Source organism: Sinocyclocheilus grahami, unplaced genomic scaffold (assembly GCF_001515645.1).
Source record: "Sinocyclocheilus grahami isolate Dianchi unplaced genomic scaffold, SAMN03320097.WGS_v1.1 scaffold1617.1, whole genome shotgun sequence".
NCBI classification, from domain to species: Eukaryota; Metazoa; Chordata; class Actinopteri; order Cypriniformes; family Cyprinidae; genus Sinocyclocheilus; species Sinocyclocheilus grahami.
Genome location: NW_015506796.1, coordinates 58390 through 67172, shown reverse-complemented (window position 1 = coordinate 67172; position 8783 = coordinate 58390). Strand labels below are relative to the sequence as shown.

The window sequence follows — 8783 nt, the reverse complement described above, 5'->3', positions numbered from 1 at the left end:
GAGGTAAAGGGCTTAGCTTAAATGCCTGTGCGGCTGCTAAAGAGTTAGCGTTGGCTACACGCAGTTCTTTGTTTACACAAAGGTCTGTGAAGTGGGTGCTGTTGTCAGATTAACCGGAAGAGTCTGCTCACACTTCCAGGGTCACAGGTTGCTAGGAGACCAATGCAAGCTCACACCAGGTGCAAGGGGAGCAGAACTTGCACTGCTGTGAACATGCATGGGAAACTCATGCGGGGCATAACAGTCAGTTATGATGTGTCCCATACAACTTCATTCACTAATCAAAACAGCACATTCACTTTACAGGCAATAGTGGAATCGTAGTTAGCTACGCTAGAAATAACACCATTAACTTTACGTAAATGTTTCACATGAGCGAGTCAAAATGAAATACAATGATACGTAACACATAATAAGGCCTTAAATCAGTGAAATGAGGAGCATCGCTCAGATCACATACAACAGTGCTGAAAAGGGGATTTTTTTGCCCAAGATCAGACTGATTTATTCTGGTACCATTTATATGGGCTGCCAATCTGAGATTTATCCGTCAGAAAAGGCGTACCCTCTACTAACAACAGAAATTAGGATTTCTTCGCTAAAATCAGGTTAGTTTCTTATCGTACGATTTAAACACATTATAGCACTGAAAACTCTCTACTGCTTGTAGGAAGGCACATTCAAGCTATATAACACATAATAAGGCTTTAAATCAGTGAAATGAAAAGCATCGCTCAGATCACCTACACAGTGCTGAAAAAGGGGATTTCTTCGCCCAAGATCAGACCGATTTATTCTGGTACCATTTATATGGGCTGCTAATGAGGAAGTCCGGAATCTAAAGTGGGAGTTCTGAGATACTGGGGCGTTTTTATGGCCCTTTGTCTGAAAGCATGGTAATTTGCATATGAAACTTGGATCAACATTACTAGAGACTCTTAGAACACTAATATGTTGCGTAGGTATAAACATACAATATACACCCTCAATTAGATCATCCGAATACTAATTCATAGATACTAAACATGGTAGGGTTATATATATATATATGTAAGCTGACAGGAGTGAGTGTTTCGATCATAAGCCTGCATAAAACAGTATACCATCTCAAAGACAAAATACACGATGACAATAATATACACCATGACCTGAAGGATCATGTGTGTTCATTCAAAGAAAGGTTTTCCTATTAATTAATTAGCAAAGAAAAGTCCTTCCCTTGTGGATTTTCCTTATGGGCAAGGAAGCGATTTTCTCCACCTAAATTCCAGGAGGCCGTAAATGTATCTGGTGTCAGGGTTGCCATAGTAACCAGGGGGGCCTGGTGGCAGACATCCTGGCATCCAGTTTATTGGGTGAGGGGACTGTGACGACCTCTTAATCTAATGAACAATTGATTTGTTAAATCAAATGAAAAATGGTGTGTCTGATTGGTCCAGACGCTACACTATTATTTTCCTGGCCATGTGAATGCTGGGATTCTTCTGGCTAGCTTGTCAAGGTCTCTGGGGGTCACATCATGCGCTGCTGCAGGGATGCTTGGAAGGGACCCCCTCCTATCTGTGGTTGCTGGTTTCTGGGGGTCACATCATGCGCTGCTGCGGGGATGCTTGGAAGTATTACAGTTCTGTTCTGTCAGTTGTTAAGCAGAAAGTGTTGGCTCTCCCCTTCGTAGCTTGTTGCATATGAGGGAGTTTGCACGGCTGAGTGAGGATGCAGGAGTAGGGTGTCTCTCCCACTGTGTTTCCTTTTGCAGCCTATAAGAGTACCTGACTTCTCTTTGGACCATGTCAAGTTTGTCTTGAGTGTTGTTCAGCTGCTGGATCAGAGTCTCAATTCTGGCAACTTTGTCTAAGAGCTCAGAAATTGCTGCTTTAATAGTAATTTTGTGTGGGTGTTTCCTTTCCAGGTCCTTTCTGGCTACCTTTTCCAGGTGCTCTTGCTGTTCAGCAGCTGTCAGAGCCTTTTTAAATCTACTGATTTCCTCCTGTAACTCCATTTTGCTGGGGTCCTTGTGGGCTACCGCTGTGATCTGTTGCTTGAGATCATTTACCTCCTGTTTCAGACCCATGAGGTTGTGGGCCAGGAAGATGATGACCTTGGCAAGCTTTTTGTAGCCACAACTCTCGCCCGAGTCCTGAGTCGGAGGCACCCCCCTCTCCGCGTCCAGCCGCTTTCGGCTCAGGAGGTGGTCGTCGGGCCTGGGTAAAGGGGGTGTTCCTCACGACGCCTGGCCAGCCCTCTCTGTTCTGCATTCTGGGCAGTTAGTCTGAGCATCTGCAACGTTTTGACACACTGGTGTTGAGAGTAAGGGCTAGAGACTACTACAAGATCAAAACAGAGTGTGAATGCTAAAATAGTTTTGGGTCAGCATATGTTTTGCTGAAAAGGGCGTAAACAGGATTTTGATTGATGACTTAAGACTACTGTCAAATTATTGTCAAATTATCACTCAGAATTTGCTGACGGTTCCCCAACAGGCTTAATCTCTGAGGTATGAAGGAGAAAAGGGAAAAGCAGAAGGAAAAGGAGAGCATTTCTATTCAGTGTAAAAAGGTGCAAATGATACTTAATGTATCAATTAATAAGGCTAAGTTTGAATACTTGCACGTCTTGTCTGTCTGAAAGAAAGGCTTGATGCAGTCCAAAGGTTCAAGTTGTTCTTTGCTGAAGTTGGTTGATGAAAAAGAACCAGTTTTGAGTCAGAGAATCTTGGTGAATGGAAAGTCAAGGCCGACACAAAATTACAAAATTTAGGATGTCCTGGAGCGTTGTAGCTCACATCTTCTCAAAACCTAACATAACCACTGACTCTGACATGGTGTGATGGTGTGAGGCCTTTAAGGTCGGAGAAGATTCCCGCCTCTCAAGATGGGCTTGTCCAATGAGAAAGGCCGGAATCCCAAGTGGGAGTTTTGAGATACTGGGGAGTTTTTATGACCCTTTGTGTGAGGGCATGGTAATTTGCAAATGGAACTTGAATCGAAATTACTAAAGATTCTCAGGACACTAATATATTGCCTATGTACCAACATATAATATACACGCTCGTTTAGATCATCAGAAGGCGAATTTATGGATACTAAACATGGTAGGATTACATATAGGCAAGATGACAGGAATGAGTGTTTCCATCATAAGCCTGCATAAAACAGTATAAAATCTCAAAGACAACATACACAATGACCTGAAGGATATGTGTGTTCATTCAAAGAAAGGCTTTCCCATGGATTAATTAGAAAAGAGTCCATTTCTACTGGGCACTGTGTCTCTTTCTAATTCAAAGGCAGTGATTTTCCCTACTCACATTCCATTAGGTCGTAAATGGCTCTGGTCTAGCAAAGGTGACGTGGTTGCCATGGTAACCAGTGGCCTGTGGTCATTCGCAGACATCCTGGCGCCCAGTCTATTGGGTGAGGGGTCTGTGACGACTTGTTAATTTAATGAATAACTGATTTGTTCAATCAAATGAAAAATTGTGTTTTTGATTGGTCCAGACGCTACATAAGACTACTCTTATTGTCAAATTATCACTCAGAACTTACCGATGTTTCACAACAGGCTTAATCTCTGAGGAAGTGAAGTAGAGGAGGGAAAAGGAAGATGGAGAGCATTCCTATTCAGATTATGCTTATTGCTTGGTGCTCAAGATTATGGTTATGCCCTAGTATTTGTCTGGATGACTTGTGTAACAGGATCATAAAATTAGAGCACGTGTTGAAAATAAACAAATAAAGAAAAAATAGAAGTGTCTCTGGTTCCTTTTGAAGTTCAGAAAGAACATCAAATCAAAGTGGAACAAAAGGGGGCATAACATGTAAATGGATTTAAAATTAGCTGACTGCTATTATTAAAACAGGGTAATCAATCTGGTATTAAGAACAATCAGTAGCACTCATGATTAACTGTAAGATTTGTGTTGGGCAACACACCATGGCTGGTCACAGCTGCTGCGTGTTCAGCTCCCATGCCTAGATCATACCATGTGTGTGCCCCGCCCTCCGTAGCGTGTTATTCACTGTGTTACTAAAAACACACAATAACTTAATGATTCTTCTCTAGATAGACAGTTCAAATGTAATTCAATTTAGATTTAATTAATTAGTAACTGAGCAATAGCATTCAGGAAGGATACATCTAAGGTAGTTGCATTCGCTGAGACGAATTGAAGATGGGGAAACGTAGAAAAAGAACAAAAAGAAGAAAAATAAAGTGAAACATTCAAAACCAGGGATTAGGTTAAATTCAAATTATTCACACTGCTACACACATGCTGTATTTAAAAACTTCAAGTAAAGAGTGCTAACCCCTAATTGTTAAAAGTTATTTGGTAGCTTAGCCTAAGATTTAAACTATGCTAAGTCGTGTTAGCTTAGCTGCTTAAGGTGGTTTGTTTCCAACATGGCATCACCAGTGTGCTATGTGGAGTTAGCGCTTCCTGTGACAAGTTGTTGTCATGGTAACCAATGCATGCCAGTGCAATTCAAGCAGCTTAGTGTCTGCCTATTTCAAAGAAGTTGCCCACAGTTTTAAAATGTGGTGTTTTCAGTCCTTCAAGACTTGTTGCATTAAATAAGCACTTCTGTGAGTGCTTCTCTAATTTAACAATAAACTTCTTGCACTTGTTTAAAGAATAACCAAAATGGGTTAACTGTAAGTTAAAGCCGGTTTAAACATATATGTAATTATGTGTGCCTCACACATGAATACTAAAGTACAGTTTTACATCTTTAATTTCACAGTAAAAAACAGTAATGACCACCAGGTTGCTAGGCTTGTATATATATATACAGTCAAAGTGTAGATGAATTGCTTCAATCTAATTATAAACTATAAGGCCTTTATGCTGTAGAAAGAGGAGCAACACTCAAATCTACCTTGATATAACTGTACTGAGATATCTTCTTCAAAGAAACAATTTAAACAATACTGCAATTTTGTGATTTCTTCACTAAAGCATGATACATTATGGTACAGTTTGGACATGCCGCTGAGCTGAGATTCAGACTTACGCTTTGTCAGAACAGATTTATACTGGTCTGTGAATGTTTGTTAATCTAATGAATAATTGATTTGTTAAATCAAATGAAAAAGGGTGTGCCTGATTGGTCCAGATGCTACACTGTGTTTACCATTGTGTTGCACCATGTGGTGCGGAATGAACCAGGACTCTGCATTTTGGTCCGCTTCCTCTGCAGTTATCTTAGCCACATAACCAGCTGACTCCAACTTACGGATCTCACTGCAGTAAACGTTAGCCCTCTCAGGATCCCGTGCCAATCTGCACTCAGTACACCGTAAAGTGGGAAGAACCGCTGTTTTATCTGCATGGATTAAGCTCAGAGGGGTTCATCTCAGCAATGGGGTAGCATATTGTTGTACACAGTCCACTGTCACTCTGATGGTGGCATTTTGCAGCAAGGTGTAAGTCTCTTTGTTCTGTTTATGATCTCTGCTAGACACAGACCGGTAGCAGTGAATGCATTGTGTATAGCAAACTTCCTCATGGGCTTGGATACTGACGACACCTCAAAAGATACAGATGATCCTGCGAGTTCAGTGTGACACTGGTGAATTGTCTGCAAGGGGAGCAATTCAGGGGTACCAGATAATTTAAGCTGCTGCACTACTGGCTGAAGCACTACTGTTCTCTCTGACCCATCATCAAGAACTGCATGTGTTTCCATAGTCCGTTGACCAATGTGTAGAAGGACTTTAACCACTTTCAGCATGACCTTGGGTGAACGATTAGGACGATCAAGGTAAATCCTGGTAGGTGGCAAACTGACCATGAGAACAGCCCTGGAAGTGTCATTAACAGAATCATGCAGAACTGTAAGATGTAACTCTTTACAGACACCACATGGACGCTTGAGGTTGACGACCTCCACTGCATGTGTTCGGCCACACCTCCAGCAGCGCTTTCCCTCTTTAATCCAAGTGATAATTTGAGCTGTAGTTAGTTTCTTAAACTGGTCACAGGCATTGAGGTAATGTTCCCTGCTATCACAATGAGGACAATATGGCCTGGGCTTTGGCTTTGAGCTAGATTTCTGTGCTGCAGCATCAAGGCCCTTTGGCCTATCTCACTGGTGAACAGAACAGGTGTAGATCGCTCCTTTGGATGGGTAGATGTTGTAGGTTTACCATGGGACTTGGGTGAGTCCCTCTGAAACAAGGCTGCAGCTTGGCTGGAAATGCGTTTCGCCTGGGACTTAATCTCTAACCAGGTGGCCAGATCGGGGAGTGTATAGGTTTTGTCTGTGCCTGTCTGGAGAATACTCTTGCTCAGGCAATATTCAACAAAGCTATCACGACAGGCAGGTGGCAACTTGCTGAGCAGACGATCCACATGAGAGCCACACATGAGCTCATAACCATTCTGGCCTTCAAGAGTCCTCAACATGCCTACCGATGATTGTACCGATAAGGCAAAGGAGTCAAAAGCATTAGCATCGCCCAGTCTAAGTGGTGGACTGTTCATGATGGCACCCAGCTCGGACTGCACATGTTGTCTTGGCTGCCCATACTTGTCCTGAAGTGCCTGCAGCGCAGCTGAGTATGGATGCGGATGATACATGTAGGCTTTAGCTAGCTGCTGAGCACTGGCAAGCTTCAAATGGCTTAACAGGACGTGGTATTTGTACTGCTCACTGAGATAGCTGTGATTACTTAACAAATTGTCCAATGCCAATTTTAACAGGGCAAAGTCACTCTCATTACCACCTTCAAACACTGGTAGCTTAGGTTGTGGGATGCCATAAGCTGAGGCAAACAGTAGTTCTGTACCAGGGTATGCAGAATGTGTGTGGGGGAGGTGCAGGAATGAGGGTGGCTGAGCAAAGCTAGCATTAGGTGGCATAGCTGATGCCTGCTGGCTAGTAACTGGAGGTTGCAGCTGATGTGCATGTGTACTCACTGGAGGTATCAATGATTGATGTATCACATATGTGATGTATCACATATGGACTTGTAGGCGGCAGTAGTAGGCTGCTGTGGCACAGACGGCATGCTCATACTCATGGGGTGCGCAGCAGTGAACATAACTGTGGCTATTGAGGAAGGCTGAGGTGCCACATACGATGCTGACATCACTGTGCATAATGGTGCAGTTATAGGGGTAGTCTGAGATACTGTAGAGACTGGTGATGAAACTGCTTGTGGCAAGTGGAGTGCTAGAGGAAAAGAAACACTCACGGATTCAGTGGTAGGTAATCTCAGCGCAAGTGGTCTAAGTAACAGCTGTGACGCATCATCCAGCATTATCTGATCAGCTGAGGAAGGCCGTACGGATGATGTCACTGCTGGTGACTGAGTAAAGGGTTGCTGAGACAACAAGGGAGACTGTGGACTCATGGCTGGACTACTCTGATTAGGTTGAGGTGGAGGCAAAGTGCTGGTTGGTGAGCCTGAAGGCACAGGAGTGGCTGAACCAGTATCTTTAGTAAGCATGGAAGATACAAGCTTTGCTACCTCGAGTTCAGTCTCTGCTTGTTGCAGCTTGCGCTGTCTCTCTAGATGCTTGGACAAAGCCTCATTAACTGCGAGAGCCTCCTCTTGAATGCGCTGAGCTTCTTTTGCTTGTGTCTGCAGCTGCTGATATTCCATGTCAGCGAGTGAGTCCTCCTATATCTGCTGCCGGAGACTGTCAAACTGTCTCTGCTTAATATTCTCCTCCAAAACAGCAGTCTGGACATTAGAGAGTTCTGGTGGAAGATAAACGCCAGTGGAGGTAATGGAACGCCTACTGGTCCTGGAATGAGAGCTGGTACTGCTGCGAGACGTTTTCCTCGAGCTGCTTCTACGTTGACTGGGACAGGGGATAGAAGCTTTAGGAGGATGGTCTTCTGTGGGTTGGTAGCCAACCTCATAATCATCCAGGTGAGGTGGCAGATTTGTCCTGCGGCGAGGTCTATCCATTGTCTCTGTGTCACTTTCTGTTGGGTCCATACTTGTTTGATGTAGCTCTCAATCCGGCTCGAAGGACCAAACTAATGTAGTAAACCTTACTACATTTAATTTACAACTGGTTGAGGCGGCCAAATATGGACCACATTTCAGTGTCAGAGAATCAGGAGAGCAGGAGAAGTCTTTAGATTGAGACATTTATTTTACTCCAATATATGCATCTGCATATGCCTCTGTTATGAAATGAGATGGTTTGTATTATATGAACACATTACAGAAAACATAGCAGCAGCATAAACAAAGACAGACAGCAGTCTTCACTGGCAGGTAACACTACCCGGACAGCACACGTACGTCTGGTCGACGTCGGCCCAAGAGTGAAACGTCGGCCTCATTATCTGAAACATCGAATAAGTGTCGGCCAGGCATAGGTCGATATAATTCGGTCAGTGCTCTGTTTCTCAGCTCATCAAGCGTCGGCTCTGAGTCGGCTCACGACCGGAGGCCGATGCCGCGCTTTTCTGTTTGCTGGAGCCGTTATTCGTCTCTTTTTATATAACGTAGCAACCTACAGAGAGAAGAGACTCATCCCGCGACATCTGGGGCTTTCAGGTAAGATTTCACTTGAGCTAAATTAGAAAAAAATTCCATTTTGTTAATTCTGTGACACTTCAAGGTAACGTTACAAGCACTTGGTGTGCTACAGCACAGGTGAAGAGACTGGGGCTCATTTCCAACTAACGGTAACTTAGCTAACAGTCACGATAACTTAGCGATTTTTAATATTATTGTTAGCGCCTTAATGTATTTCCAGCCATTTCTCGGAGGGAAAATGTTATTAAAGCGAAGTCCTAACTGCTTTTCCGCCGTGTTTT

The 8783-nt window shown here is 43.4% G+C and overlaps 1 long non-coding RNA gene across 1 annotated transcript in view; it reads left to right on the top strand.

Moving 5' to 3' along the window:
* The first annotated feature begins 8252 nt into the window (after positions 1 to 8252).
* The window catches only part of LOC107571593 (uncharacterized), a 1848-nt gene continuing 1317 nt past the window's right edge, over positions 8253 to 8783 (top strand). Inside the window, exon 1 of the long non-coding RNA XR_001607209.1 lies at positions 8253 to 8520. This is a non-coding gene — a long non-coding RNA (uncharacterized lncRNA). The remainder of the gene's footprint in view (positions 8521 to 8783) is intronic.